The 15,759-nt window shown below is 51.4% G+C and overlaps 1 protein-coding gene across 4 annotated transcripts in view; it reads right to left on the bottom strand.

Moving 5' to 3' along the window:
* Window positions 1–15,759, bottom strand: part of PSD2 (pleckstrin and Sec7 domain containing 2) — a 153,289-nt gene that overhangs the window by 71,301 nt on the left and 66,229 nt on the right. The gene's annotated exons all lie outside the window — the stretch shown is intronic.

Raw genomic sequence — 15,759 nt, 5'->3', positions numbered from 1 at the left:
CGCATGCAGGGTCCTATCCGGTAAGTGTCTTCAGAGGCCAGCACCAGATCAGGCCCCTCAGGCAAGCTCACACAAAAGAGCAAGGGTTGGGGAGAGGGAGGCAGAAGGACCTCCCTCTGAGCTTTTAGCCCAGGGTTAGGGTACTCACCTGGGATGTGGGAGATCCCAAGTTCAAATCCCCCCCTGCAAAAGGATCTGCCACTTCTGTGGTGAGTACACTAACCACTGGGCTATAGGATATTCTGAGGTGGGGCTGCCTCCATCTCTCCTGCTGAAGCCATTGCACTGTGGACAAATACCTTAAGAGTCATTGGAGCAGGAGGCCTGGCTCACTCACCTGCTAGGCGAGTGCTCTACCCATCAGGCTATAGAGCCATTCTCATGCTTGTGCTCACTCTCTGGCCTGAATGACTCTTTGAGAGAGCGAGATTTTGAGCAGTTATGGGCTCAGAGCCAGTACTCCTAGCTCCACAATCCAGAACTTGAGAATGCTAGGTCCAGCTGCACAGCTGACCCCAGTCTTTATAATGGGCCGAGCCAAACCCACAGATCCGAACCAGGGAAGTTTGCATCAGAATTTCTGACAGGTCCCAGCTCCATAATGGACTGAAGCTAACTTGCACCCCTGGCTCCCGGGACTCTGGTGAAGCTCAGATTTAAACTTCCCTGCTGACTCTGTCTCCATAACAGCACACTCAAAATCCTCAAACCGCAGCTCTGAAGAGCACCGAACTCTAGCTCTAGATCAGAACGCTGTGGGTCAGACCTGTCTCTGCTTTCACGTGATCATGGTCTCATTTTCAAGCCAACTTGGGCTAGTTTATGCCTTTGTCTCAAAATCATGACAAACACTAATAGTGTTGGGGAAACCTGGCAATTCTGACTAAGTTTGGCTTTGAATCTTTGGGTTCATTCAAGTACAAAACCCAACACAAAACCCAAGAGCTGCAGCGGAACTCAAATGGGCAAAGTGCTATGTGTTGGAAGCCCCTGAGTGGGGAAAGTGCCAGTTTTTGCACAGAGTGAGCAGAAATGTAAGTGCTGAAATATTGCTCCTGCGGTATTGCCGGCCTGTCTGAAATACCCTGGGAATCTCATGAGATTCCCAGCTCATCTTCCAGCAAAAGCCATTCACACTTACGTGTGCTGGAGTGGGGCTGCCTTTTAGCACCATGATCCAGGTGGAAAAGCCAGGGGGTGATGAATGCATTTTTTTCTTTCCCTACTGTGTTTCTCGGCGCTGTCTCATTATCATACCAGATCTGGTTCACATCCTAATGATTGCAGCCTAGCTTTCCAGAGGGAAAATGCCTTCCTGAGATGGGAGTACTGTGGATGCATCAGAGCCAAAGATACTGCTGACTTTAGTGACCCAGAAAACTTGTATGAATGGGTGCAAGTCCAGCTATCGTTATTACATTTCTGGTAACACCCTCAAGGCAGACATCTAGGAAGGAACAATCCCTGCTCAAGCCCCCTGCTCAGCCAGGGTCCACAAACCAGTCAGCCTTTGATAGCATCCCCCATATGGTCAATCCCTGCTAGGAGATGCTAGGAGCATCACACCTGAACCTTGCATGGCCTGTAGGGATTTGGAATGAGTTTTCTACTACAGGGAAAACCAGGTTTGTTTGAACCATACCCTTTTCAAACCTCAGGGCCTGAGACCCAAGAGAATGTGGTTCTGACACAGATTTTGCAAACTCATTATGAGCCAAACCTGAAAGAGAGATCACAGCACTTTCCAGGAGTCCTGACTGCCAGCTCTGTTCTGGACAATGAACGTATACCGTCTATAAACATCTTCTTGTGCAGAAATAGCCAATATTGCAAGATGGTCCAGCACCCTTGTGGGATAACTTGGTTGCTGACTTTGGGAAAGGTATTCCCACATACAGGAGCAAGCAAACCAGACTGTATACAGCACAGACACGCACGCCCGCCCACAGTGGAAAACACCAGGACATTATTCTACAAAGCTGGGACGGACTCTCACAAGAGCACAGCCCCAAATTCAGACATCAGGGTGAAATGTAGGGATTCAGATCTGAATGCCCCCATCCTCAAACTTCTCAGGGTTGGTTCTGTGCCCATACCCCTACTGTGCCAATCTCTCTGACCATGCTCAGCCAGCCCTGCACTCTGCTCCTCCCTGCATAATACTGTATTGTTTGCTCCAGGGTTAATATTTCCCTTCTTCTCAAGAAGAAGGTGATTTAGCGCCAGTGTATGTTGTCTAGCCTTAAATAAATAAGCTGTGATAAATGAGTGCTGCTCCCCAGCAGGGAACATGTTAATGAGCTACAGGTGGAGCTGGATAATAAGGAACCTGGGCTAACTTTTTTCCATCAGCATCATACTATGGCCAACTGAGCTAATGAGCAAATAAAGCCCAAGGACAGCAATTTTAGATGGTTTTTTAAAAATAAATATACCCAGTATGTACCCACCGGGTAGAATCTTTAAATAAGCCCACCGCTGTCCAGGTGTCATGGAGAGAGGGTATGGGCATGACAGGTGGGCTGGAACAATTTTTACAGTGGGGGTGCTGCAAGCCATTGAACCAAACTTTAAACCCTGCATATGATGGAAACCACTTCAAGCCAGGGGTTGCGGCAGCACCTCCCTAGTACCCCTAGTTCGAGCACCTCTGGCAGGAGATCTCCTGTCACAGCACAAATAGAGCTCTCTGCTTTTCTCTGCTGGTTCTTGGTTCTGCTGAAGACGAACAGGAGAGGGCAGCATTGGGCAAGAGTTTCTCCATGAGATCCAGAGCCTTTCTGCGCTGACTGACCATGTAACAAAGGGACTTGGTGACCGGGCCCATGGGGTCTCAAAGGAATGCATGCACAGGGTTATTACAGCAGGAGTCCTGTGTACTGTAAATGTCCTTATTGCCCTTTGAATGGGGAAGGAAAGGGATGCCAGGTCAGCACGGCACTGGTCAAGTTCAAATCCATTACGCTCCCAACAGCATTGTCAGCTGGCTCTCAATACTGGGGTCTTGTTAGTTCAGTGCCATTGTTTAGTGGTGTTAATTTAGCTGCAGAGAACAGCCTATACTCAGTAAATAGATACTTTTACCTTCATCATCCATCCCTTACCACGAATCCACAGATTTCCAGCCTTGTAGTCATGCTGGTGAGGACTTTTCAATGCACGCTTAAAACAGACTGTAGTCATTTCAGCATCCCAGGAAATGCTGTGATGCTGGTAGACAGCTGATGTCCATACTAAGAGGCCACACCACTCATCCCTGCTTGAAAGCTGCGAGGGCACTGCACCGCCCTGATACTGATGTTTTGCCACTAACGCACTACTATCAACCTGGGACTGATTATGCCCGGGTGCATCATACAACTGCCCATGAACAAACACTGTGAACTCAAATCCAACTCTCATCAAGTGTTTCATCCTGAGGCCTGTTTATGGACAAAGCGCCATTCCAACACCAAATCTGACTGACTGAAGCATGATCGGGTTTTGAAATCTTATGCTGTGGCCATGCAGGAAGCAGTGAAGGCTTCTTTGCCTCTGCCTCTGTGACGGACCTGACAGGGGACGTGTTCTGGGTCATCTGGTTAATTGGAGCTGTTTGCACCAAATGACAAAACCAAGAACTTTTCATTGGGAGGGGCTTTCAAACCAAGGGCTGTACAAAAAAGCTTGACTGAGAGTTCTGCCTCAGTGGAAGTGACTCCTGGGGGACCACAAGCAGAGTCCTCTCTGCTTGCGTTGAAGCCCCAGAGGTTTGCAGGAGTTCTGGTGGTGCTGTAGTATGTGCCATTTGCTGCCAGTGCTTTAGGTCTATGTACCTATGACATCAGCAGAGTTATGTCACCTAGAGTGTCTGTTTCCCAAAAGGAAACAATGGTTAGACTCCTGCTTCAAAAGCCATCACGTGCCATGAGTAAGGCTAAGATTTTGTCATTGTTGTTTTTAGTGAAAGTAACGGACAGGTCACGAGCAAGAAAAAAATAATTCACAGAAACCGTGACCTGTCTGTGACTTTTGCTGCTGCAGCTCCATAGTTTCCACTGCCACTGTGGTGGCTGGGAGCTGCGGGGTTCTCCCTCTTCCTGAGGCAACTGGAAGCTACAGGGGGTGTCCCCCTTTGCCCTTGGCAGCTGAGAGCTGCAGGGTGACCATATTTCCCTAAATGAAAACAGGATACCCCCAGTTACTCACCCGAGCCTCTCCCACCTCCACCCCCAGCGAGGCTATCAATGGAACAGAGTCCCCTATCACAGGAACCCTGCCGGAGCCCTGCTGGCTGTCAGCTGCAGTCCCTCAGCCCCTAGGACTGAAGCACAAAATGTCACGGAGGTCTCAGATTCCATGACTTCTGTGACCTCTGTGACAAATGTAACCTTAGCCATAAGCAATTTCTCCAGCTATCACCCCATCTGGAATCTCCCATCGTTGTGGGAGGTTATGGAGAACATGGTGGCTGAACAACTAGCAATCCTGAGATTCTTTGGGGCTCTTCAGACCTAGTATGCTACTGAGGCTGAGCTGGTGGGTGTCTGGATGGTCCCACCCCTGGGGATGGATGAAGTTTGGAGGTCCACATTCATTCTTCTAGATCTATCACTATCACGTGCCTTCCATGCCATTGACCACAAGGTGATTTTGATACGTCTCCTAGCAGAGGTTGACCATGTGGGGGATGCTATCAAAAGTTGACTGGTCTGTGGACCCTGGCTGAGCAGGGGGCTTGAGCAGGGGCTTCTTTGGACTGGTTCTATCCCTTTTTTCTGAAAGCATCCAAAGGGTGGTCCTGGGCATTTGTTCATGGACCCCAAGGGCACTGTCCTGTGGGGTGCCTAGGGATTCCACATGGGGAATTATTAGCTAAATTGGAAAAGATGGGGATCAATATGAAAATTGAAAGGTGGATAAGGAACTGGTTAAAGGGGAGACTACAATGGGTCATACTGAAAGGGAATTATCAGGCTGGAGGGAGGTTACTGGTGGAGTTCCTCAGGGATCAGTTTAGAGATCAATCTTATTTAATCTTTTTTTATTACTGACCTTGGCACAAAAAGTGGGAATGTGCTAATAAAGTTTGCGGATGACAAAAGCTGGGAAGTATTGCCAATACAGAGACGGACTGGGACATCATACAGGAAATTCTGGATGACCTTGTAAACTGGAGTCATAGTAATAGGATGAAATTTAATAGTGAAAAGTGCAAGGTCATGCATTTAGGGATTAATAACTAGAACTATTGTTATAAGCTGGGGAGGCATCAGTTGGAAGTAATAGAGGAGGAGAAGGACCTCGGAGTATTGGTTGATCACAGGATGACTATGAGCCACCAATGTGATATGGCTGTGAAAGAAGCTAATGCGGTCTTGGGATGCATCAGATGAGGTATTTCCAGTAGAGATAAGGAGGTGTTAGTACCATTATACAAGGCACTGGTGAGACCTCATCTGGAATACTGTGTGCAGTTCTGGTCTCCCAAGTTTAAGAAGGATGAATTCAAACTGGAACAGGTTCAGAGAAGGGCTACTAGGCTGATCCGAGGAATGGAAAACCTGTCATATAAAAGGAGACTCAAAGAGCTTGGCTTGTTTAGCCTAACCAAAAGAAGGCTGAGGGGAGATATGATTGCTCTCTATAAATATATCAGAGGAATAAATACCAGGGAGGGAGAGGAATTATTTAAGCTCAGTACCAATGTGGACACAAGAACAAATGGATATAACCTGGCTATCAGGAAGTTTAGACTTGAAATTAGATGAAGGTTTCTAACCATCAGAGGAGTGAAGTTCTGGAACAGCCTTCCAAGGGGAGTAGTGGGGGCAAAAGACATATCTGGCTTCAAGACTAAGCTTGATAAGTTTATGGAGGGGATGGTATAATGGGATAGCCTAATTTTGGCAATTAATTTGTCTTTGACTACTAGCGGTAAATATGCCCAATGGCCTGTGATGGTATCATAGAATCATAGACTTTAAGGTCAGAAGGGACCATTATGATCATCGAGTCTGACCTCCTGCACAATGCAGGCCACAGAATCTCACCCACCCACTCCTGTATCAAACCTGTGTCTGAGCCATTGAAGTCCTCAAATCATGGTGTAAAGACTTTAAGGTGCAGAGAACCTTCCAGCAAGTGACCCGTGCCCCACGCTGCAGAGAAAGGCCAAAAAAAACCCCAGGGCTTCTGCCAATCTGCCCTGGAAGAAAATTCCTTCCCGACCCCAGATATGGTGATCAGCGAAACCCTGCGTTGTTAGATGGGGTGAGATCTGAGTTACTGCAGAGAATTCTTTCCTGGGTGTCTGGCTGGTGAGTCTTGCCCACATGCTCAGGGTTTCGCTGATCACCATATCTGGGGTCGGGAAGGAATTTTCTTCCAGGGCAGATTGGCAGAAGCCCTGGGTTTTTTTTGCCTTTCTCTGCAGCCTGGGGCACGGGTCACTTGCTGGAAGGTTCTCTACACCTTGAAGTCTTTACACCATGATTTGAGGACTTCAATGGCTCAGACACAGGTTTGATACAGGAGTGGGTGGGTGAGATTCTGTGGCCTGCATTGTGCAGGAGGTCAGACTCGATGATCATAATGGTCCCTTCTGACCTTAAAGTCTATGATTCTATGATTCACTCTGTCACCCCTCCTAATGGGGCCTTTACACGGGTTAATGAGACACATGAAGGGGCAGCTCTCAGCTTTATATCTTCTTCTCTTCTAACCCAGCTGGTCAGGGCCGGTGCAAGGAAGTTTAATGACCTAAGTGAAACTTTCACCTTGCGCCACCCTGCCACCTAGCTAACTCCCCACCTCCATGGCAGCTAACCCCGCCCCGGGAGCCCTCCCTCGTGGAAGCTAACCCTGCCCCCTTTACAGCAGATAACCCTGTCCCCCCATACCCCTCCGTGGCAGCTAACCCTGCCTGGGAAGCCTGCCCCAGCTCACCTCCGCTTTGCCTCCTTCGCTGAGCATGCCAGTGCCGCTCTAATTCTCCTCCCCTCCCAGGCTTGCGGCGCTGATTGGAGGAGAATTAGAGCTGGGGCTGTGTGCTCAGCAGAGGAGGCAGAGTGGAGATGATCTGGGGCAGGAAGCGGTTCCCCTGTGCGCCCCCCCGTTACTGTGGGTGGCCCTCCCCGCACCCCTCCAACCCAGCTCACCTCCACTCCACCTCCTCGCCTGAGCGGGCTTTTAGGCACCCTCAACCGCTAGGCGCCCTAGGCGGCTGCCTAGTTCGCCTAGTGGTTGCACCGGCCCTGCAGCTTGTATGTGATGGAGGGTTTCAGCTGGTGTCGAACTAAGCCTGGGGCTCAGGTGAGTGTGAGCTCCCTGATACTCAATGGAGTCTAGATTGGGATAAAGCTTGTAGGATGGGAAGGAAATGGAGAAGATGGCAGCGATTATGCCATCGCCCTTTACCTGGCAGTCTTGCTGGATGGTGGCTGTGATTGTCTCATGTGCATCTTATCAGCCATGCTTGCTATGGAGATTACAGACCTTCTTTCAGATGTGGAACTCCCAGCCTATTTCACCTAGTGGCAGAATGGCCGTAATGTGCTCCCCACCCAGCCGTACCATCAAAGTGATCAGAAAACCCAGCTAGCACAGAATGCAACACCCACCTAGGAAGCAACGCACCTCCCTAGGAGCTCTTCAGGCCTGCTGACCCCAGGATTTCTAGGGGAAGGGGAAAGGGTTGGTTTTGGCCTTTCTTACCCAGCATGATTTGAGTCCCAGTGACTTGAAAGGTGCCTCGCTTTCTATGTGGCACCCTGGCAGGCTAGCTCAGCTCAATGCTTGAGTGAACAGCCCTTCTAGGTATAAATGGGAAGAGGCTGGCAGCAAGGTGTGATCAGTCCAATACTCCTGATGTGGGAGCTCACTTCCTTCGTAGTCCCGCAGCCTGTGGCCAGCCTGCAAACCCACCTGTTTCCCCAGGCTTTTCTTTTGGGGGGAAAGGAAGATAGGTTGGGAAGGGGACTTGGGAGGGGGATTGTGTGTGTGCTGGGAGCTCAGGGTAGGGATGGCAGAGGTGGTCTCCTGACCTACTGACCAGCTCTGTTAGTGATCATGGATAAAGCTCCCAGGGCACTGGATGGGCCTTTTATAAATACATGAACTAAGAAAGCAAGGAGCCCGGGACTGCACTGATAGCATGTTAGTGCTGTGTTTGCAGCAAGATGTGGCAGAGGAAAAGCCGGTGTGAAGGGTGGGTGCCACCATGTCCCATTGCAGGAAAGGGATACATAAGGCCATGCAAAAGTTTGCAAACAGCCCAGGCCCCATTCAAATGCAGGGCCAGGGCAGGTTTGTCTGCATTTGGAGACACCAGCCCAAGTTCCCAGACAGCTTGTGCAAGAATGCCCAAGCAGCCAGCAATACAAAGTAGCATCCCTCTTCCAGTGCTTTCCTCCCCCAGACCGCAGCAGCCTCCCACCTGCTGCTGGAAGTCTTTGGCAGGGGCCTGAGTGACCTGGGGGTTAGGTAGGCCCTTTAGCACCTTTCCTGGGGCCTCAGGTGGTTCTCTGTCTCCTGCTGGCATGACTTGAACTCCCAGTGTCTTCTGGGGCAGGTGGATAAATCCATGCCCCTGGCTGCTTCAACTGTGGGGGACCATTCCCAGGCCAGCCAGTCCCCTACTGAGTGCAGGGTACAGGTGCCTCAGAATCCCTGAGGCGATCGCTAAGGAATCCTGGAGTTTCCTAGCAACTGCTTGCTGGTTGGGTGCCCCATAATCCCTAGCTTGTGGCTGCCTAGCTACCGTGTGGGGGTGATGATGTTTGTCTATCCTTGCCGTCTGGAGAGCCCTGGCAAGCAGTGGGAGCACTTCCCAACTGCCATGATGGTGTCTGGGGATCAGCCTGACCCCAAGCAGGTCTTGTAAGGACTAGAGAGGCAGCGACTACTCCAGGCAGACCCCCAAGAGTTTGCTCGGGGCATGGTCAAGCAATCACCCAGCCTCCCTGCCAACCTGCAGGAGTTAAGGGGGGTGACCAGCCTCAGCTAGAGAGGGAGAGGGGCCCCCTGCAGACAGCAGAGGTGAGATGGGAAGGTGTATTGGTATCATAGCTACTGGAGATGGAGAAGGCCTTTTAGGTCACCTAGGCCCATGCCCTCACAGACTCAGCCAGGGCTCGTGCTGTTTTGGGCACACATGTTCAGTTCATTCGTTGGGGGACTGGACTGGTTGATAACTAGGTCAGATACTGCATGGCCATGGCATGGTTCTCCTTGCCTATTCTGAATCTCTGGAGCAGTGGTTCTCAACCCACGGCCCAATCAGCACACAGCTGTGGCCCATGTGACATTCTCAGGGCCACACAGGTAGTATATATATCATGTGGGTGAGGCCCACAAACACAGAGAGCTGTGCAGATACAAAATTTGTATCCACATCCAATCTGTGATCCGCAAAAATGTGGATATTCATGGATTTGCAGGGCTCTAATTTAGACCTCCATCAAAGGTAAGAGCTTCTTGTATGACTGCTAGAGCCAATGTAGTACATAAGGACTTCTTTCCTTCTCTCGGCACCTCTCAGAAAATGGCTCAATGCCTGCTGGAGTCAGTGGAAGGACTCCTATCAACTTCAGTGGGTGTTGGATCAGCCCCTTAGGCCCCCTCCCCCCCCAGCACATAGGCTCAGCCTTTCTGGCCTCCCACTGATGTCTAAGGAGTATAATTCAGAGCAGAATCCAGGCCACTCATCTTGAATACAAACAGTGATCACTGGGGAACTAGCAGAGTATGGTATTTTGTATGCCTTTGGCTTCATGCATAATACCTACTCTGATCCTTCTCCCACCCAGGTTCACCCCAGGGTGGCTCCATTGATCTCACTGGAGTTCCTTCTGACTTGCAGCACTGAGAATGAGAGGAGAATCAGCCCCATGACAACTTTTGTTTAAACACCAGCTTTTGGCTTCTGTGTGGCACCAGCTCCCTGCGCGCCAGGTGCCTGGGAAATACCTGAGGCTGATGGAATCCTGCCTTATGTCTGATGCCAGTGGCCACAGCCCCTAAAGATCCCCTCCCATCTTTCTATTTCATCCGTGGAGGGTTTTCATACTCTGAGAATATTTCTCCTCTGTGGTTGTATCACTTCTCTCTCCAGTCTAGCTCTGTAGCTATGCCTGGTCATTGTGGTGTATGCCAATAGGGATTCATGTGTGGGACCCATTGTTCATTCCTATACTGCATGCCTAAGGGAGCCAGATTGAGGGCTACTTAGTCTGGGGTGTGCTGGAGGAGGTGGATAGTTGCAGTCTGCTCCCCCTTCCTCAGTCCCACAGAAGCCCGCCCCATGTAAGCACTGTGGGGTCAGAGCTCCATGTGTTGAGGGGGCCGGAAGCGGGAGTGGGCTGCTCTGGGTGAAACCATCCTCGCTTAAGCTCATGAAGGGTAAGAGGACATGGACAAAGGCAACTGATGGTGGCTGACCCTCTGCTCAGCAAAACCCACCCTGAGTGGGGCTGGAGCACATAAGCACAGGGATATAATATGGGAGTGTGGCTTCTGAGAGAGCCGTGCTGTCATGGGAGGAGTGGGTGGACTGCAGGGGCTATGTGGAGGTACTGGCACCCTTGAACAACCTGAGAGCTAGGAACAAACCACCTGTCTGTAGTATGGGAGCTGCCCGCCCCAGTGACGTGGAGAAAGCTCTGCAAGTTGAAGGCTGGAAGGGGCCAGGGTCCATATGCAGGGGGGACAAGCTGGGCTGTTTGTCTGGCGCTCCAGAGGAATTCATTCTTATCTGCATGAGTCTGAAGGTTTCCTGACGGCTCTTTAATGCCTGGGTGAATCCAAGCCGAGAAGTCATCAAGGCCTAAATTGGTGCCTGATTTCATTCCTTCACTATTAAATTGAGGGGGCTGGGCTGGCATGTCTCAGCTCATTGCCAAGGCTGCTGCTTCCATTCTGGCTCCATGGAAGGGGCTTTTCATACCCACTACTGCCGCAGAATCAGGGCGAGCCCTGAGGGGAAAGGTCGAGAGTGGCAGGCAGGGAGCACTCTGAGGGGAACAGGGAGTGGGACACAGAAGGGTCTGACTGGCTGATCCCTGAGCCATGCTCAAGAGCTCCCTCCCAGGGCAAAACCAAGAGGCTCGATGGTCTGAGGTGCTGAGCACTCAGTGCACCCATGGACACTGCTTAGAGTGGTGGGAGCTTGGCACCTCTGACCATCAGGCTGAAGGGATTGAGCTCATGCTGTAATACCCATCGGCTGCCCCCTATCCCAGGGGGAGCAGCCACACACCTGCCCTCTAGCCCCACCACAGGCAGTACCATGTTTTGGACAGAGAGGCAAACAGAGTGGGGATGGTGGACAGCTTCTGCTCTTCATTTCTGTCCCTGGATCCTGTCCTGCCTTTGAGCTCAGAGACCCGGAGCAGCCAAGAGCACGTTCGAGTGATTGCATGCTGAGATGCGCCTCAGTGAGAACGGCAGCGTGGGGCCCATGTTCACTGTGTTGCAGGGACGCCTGGTACAATTCCAGAGAAAGCGTTTGTTTCTAGTGGCTGGCCCTGGCCCCCCTTGCTAGGCTCTCCTCTGCTCATGCCCCGCACCAGTAAGACTGGCTCTGGCTGCAGAGGGAATTCTGCCCACAGTTATGTTGCCTCTTTCAGCTGGGCCAAAGCTTGCAGAGCTGTGTTCCTCCCAACCTTTTCTCCCCCTGCTTGTGGCTTCCAAAGATGGACTCTGGCCTAGTTCATTATGACAGTTGCACTCCTTGAGCTTGTTTAAAGGTGGCTGCTGCCTGGCCTGAATCACCTCTGTCCTTCTCCAATGGCTACCAAGAGCCTCAAGGGGCCTTTTAGGCAGCCTTGGATCACCAGGGCACACTGAAGCATTGGTCATTACCTCTTGCCCCAGCCACATCCCCTGCACCAGCTGCAAGGAGGGGAAGCTGTGGAGCCAGGGTGCCAGTTTCATGCCATGGGACTGTCCTCCTCCATTAGGATGACCCTCCACTGCTGGCTATGCCAGATTTAGGGCCATGCTGCACTAGCAGTCCAGTGCAAAGCTGCTGCAGTGCAAGGGCCTGCTAATTTTTTGCATTGCCTGGCAGCATCTGCAGCTGTGATCAAGAGCAGGATGTTGGAAACTACTCTGCCAAGGGTATGCTGCTGGTTAGAGAAGACACTGCGAAGAGGACTGTGGCTTGGAAGTCTGATAGAATTGCATCCCCAATTGTCTATGGGCTCAGCTGTCCACAGCATGGGGAGCTCAGAGAGATACAGGGAAAACACTCTCTCCCTTGCATTGGCATTGATCAGAGATGGAGAATTGGTCAAGAAATAATTGTCTTAAATTAAGGGAGGTATCACGGGGTATATGCATCCCATCAAGGTCAGCAGGGAGCTTATGCCCCACTGTCTCTCTGACAGTCTAATCCACAAAATGGGAGAGTGTGACCTAGCGATCAGAGTCCTTTGGGTTATCCTTGCTCCCAGGGCAGTAGTCAGAGTATTTTGGGGCTGTCCTTGCTCTCAGGGCAGCATGGCTTAGCAGTTAGGGCAGATTGGGCCACCACCCAAGGACTCAGGCCCTTAAGCAGGGCAGAGCAGCAAACACAGTTTGTTGTGCTCAATAGTTTAGTATTCTGACTCTGATGAAAGGTAGACAACTGCAACCTCTAGGCCTAAGGTGGGGGAGCTGCCACCCCGGTAGGGGCTGGCAGCATGGGATAGGGGGACCCAGGCCTACCTAGCTCAGGGCCCTAACAGTGGCGGAGTGTTCTGCCACGGGGTCAGCGGGGATCCACCCAAAACACGCCAACAGATTCTTCTGTCCTAAGACTGGACTAGCGTCTATTTCCCCTAGGGCACTTCCTACCCAGTCTCCTAGTACATCAGTCCATGGGGTTGTCTGCTGGTGAGGTTTGCAGCAATTCAGTCCCTTCCCAGGTCTCTGCTATCCATCCGGTGTCTGCCTGGGGTTCGGCATGCCTGGCCTCTGTGAATTGGGGCTCCCACAGCTCCGTGGAGCTCACATTATGCATCCTGCCTCCTCGGTGATCTGGTCCAACTAAACAAGGCTGCTTCCCTTTATACCCTGTCTCCAGGTTGAGTGTGCCCAGTGGGGACAGAGGGACCTGGCTTCCTTAGCCTTCAATGCACGAAGTTGACTTAATGGCACCTTTGCACCCTCTCCCCAGGTTGTGAGTTCTGGATTGCACCCCTGAGCGGCTCACTACAGCATTCCACCCTTGGAGTCGTTTAGCCTGCGATTTAACATCAATGACTAATTAATGTTGTGCAGAATGGATGTCTTCATTAAAGATCCAACACCTTCACCTTTCCCTTGAAGGAAGGAGAGGCCACAATAAATATCCTAAGGCCCTCTGAGATGTCCTGCTGCAAAACCAGGGATGACCAGATGTGCTATACCCGCAACTTCTACAGTGAACAGGGTCACGTACACTCTTAAAAAGACTACTCCCAGGCCTCTTTCTCCATTATAAAACAGCAAAAATAAGGACATAAACCCAAAGTTTTTAAAACCCTTTGCAGGTGATCTTTCTTTTATTTTTTCAAGGAAATAGGGGCAAATGTTTTTACTCTCTTCCCCCTCACTTCCATTTTACCCCGCTTAACATAAACCAGCATGCCTCATTTTAAACGTCAAAGGGTTTGGCTGCAAAGAAAGCCAAAGGCTATTGTTTCACCCTAGCCTTCTGTGTCATTCCCTCTCACTTCCCCTCTTCTGCTTCTGTTCTGTCATCTCTCCACCCCTTCTTTCCCTTCGTTCACGGGATGCATTCCCCTCCCACTGTCATAAGTGTTTCATCTGAAGAAACCGAATCAGGGCCCTAACTCAGCTCCCAATCAACTTCCTGGTTTAAATCTTCCAGGCAAACCTGCCCAGCTGACCTGGACCCTTCAAACAGGCTGGGAGTGGAGGCGGTGGTGTCCCATTGATGTGGTGCTTCAAAGGGAAACCAAGGCTCCTTCTGAAGGAAAACATGGGTCAAAACAAGGCTACAACGGGAGAGGTGTTAGGTCAGCAGATTCATCTTCCTAAGCAGAGGAGAATCAAAAGGAAGAGGAAGACCGTGGTCCTGGGGCAGCAATTTGCCCCAGCCCCGGGCCCCACAGGGGCCCCCACAAGAGTTTTTCGGGGCCCCTGGAGCAGGGTCCTTCACTTGCTCTGGGGGCCCCAGAAAACTCTCGCGGGGCCCAGGCCCCCGGAGCCTCTTCCGCTCTGGGTCTTTGGCGGCAATTCAGCCGGTGGGGGGGCTTCCACTCTGGGACCCGCAGCCGAAGTGCCCCGAAGACCCGCGGCGGGGGGTCCTTCTGCCCCGGGACCTGCCGGTGAAGTGCTGGGTCTTCGGCGGCAATTTGGCAGCGGGGGCCCCCTGCCGCTGAAGACCCCAGGCCCCCTGAATACTCTGGGCAGCCCTGACCAGGGGGCAAGGAAGAGAGGGTGGCCCTTTCAGCAGCAGTTTTGTGGCCCAACAGCCACATGATTTCCAGTGCTGACACCATCTCTGAATTCAGTTTCTATTGACAAAACCTAACACTGGGCTCCTGCTAGAAAGGGTGTGTTTGAAAGTGGCCATGTGGCTCCCAACTAATACTGGAAGAGGAGAGGGGGCTTCCTGGAGGCTTGGGGGAAGGGGCTAATGACTTCACTTTAAATACCTGAGACAAGGTCCCTGGCAGTAGTAAGCCACTCCCTGGTGGCCCTGCTTGGGTGGCTGATGCAATCTGCAATTCAGGGCAATAGTTCTGAGGAGCAGACCCTGGCCAAGGCTTCGGTATTATTCTACACAGCTGTGGAGTCCTAAGAGAAGAAGTGCTGGAACATGGCACTAGGGGCTTGCTGGGAGGCATAAGGGGAGCTAGGGCAGTGGCACCACAAGGCCTGCAAAAGTGGGGGGACCCATCATGACTGTGGTGACTGGGTTTCCTGTAGTGGCCTTTGAAGTGCATCTCCCATGCTGAGCTGTGAGCCTCTGCTCACTGGGTCCTTGGAACAAGAGTGAAATTCTGCAATGGCAGCAGTTACCCAAGTCTGGGTGACAGGAAACCGAGGGTTGTGGCAGGTGCCCAGCTTGGGACCCCTTACCAATGCCAGAGGGTGGGCGGGTGCTCAGCAATTTCAGAATATCAGGCAAGTTTGAGGTGTCTTGGAAGATCTCGGCTGGACATGGGGTGAACGCACATCCTGCTGCAGCTAATTGCTCTGCTGGGCTCAGATTGCAAAGCTGCATTTTTCACCACAGCTATTTTTACTATTGCATGGCCACTGCCTTCTTCAGCATAGCAAATCAAAGAGGTGACGCTGTGCGGTGACATGCTGAGGGGCCCCGCCCTCTAACTCACTCACTGACCCTTTATCGTTCTCAGTGAGCATGGGACTGATTCCCTGCACAGCGTTACTGGGCAGATAGGTGGATGGCCAATGCTTTATAGGGCTTCATTATTATCACTAGAATTGCCCTAACACCTAAGGATCCCAGCCAGGGATCAGAGCTGCAAAGCACTGGGCATTTCACATACCAACATCTCAATGCCACTCCCTGCCCCAGAGAGCTTGCAGTGTAATAAGATACAGATAAGAGGTGACCGAGATACAGACAAGAGGTGACCGGTGACTAGACAGGCAGGTGGGAGTGGGAAGGGATCAAGGTTCTAGCAGAGACAGATGTGTGTGATCAGTGATATGAGCTGCCAGCCTACCCAATGCCAGTGATTCGTTAAGCATCCTGGCAGATGTAGGTTTTACGAAGGGATTCAGACACAGACCCAGTGACAGCTTTCTGGGCTGTAACAG

Source organism: Gopherus flavomarginatus, chromosome 7, assembly GCF_025201925.1.
Source record: "Gopherus flavomarginatus isolate rGopFla2 chromosome 7, rGopFla2.mat.asm, whole genome shotgun sequence".
Classification (NCBI taxonomy): Eukaryota; Metazoa; Chordata; order Testudines; family Testudinidae; genus Gopherus; species Gopherus flavomarginatus.
Note: the sequence above shows the minus strand (reverse complement) of the source record. Positions and strands in the feature narration are given on the sequence as shown.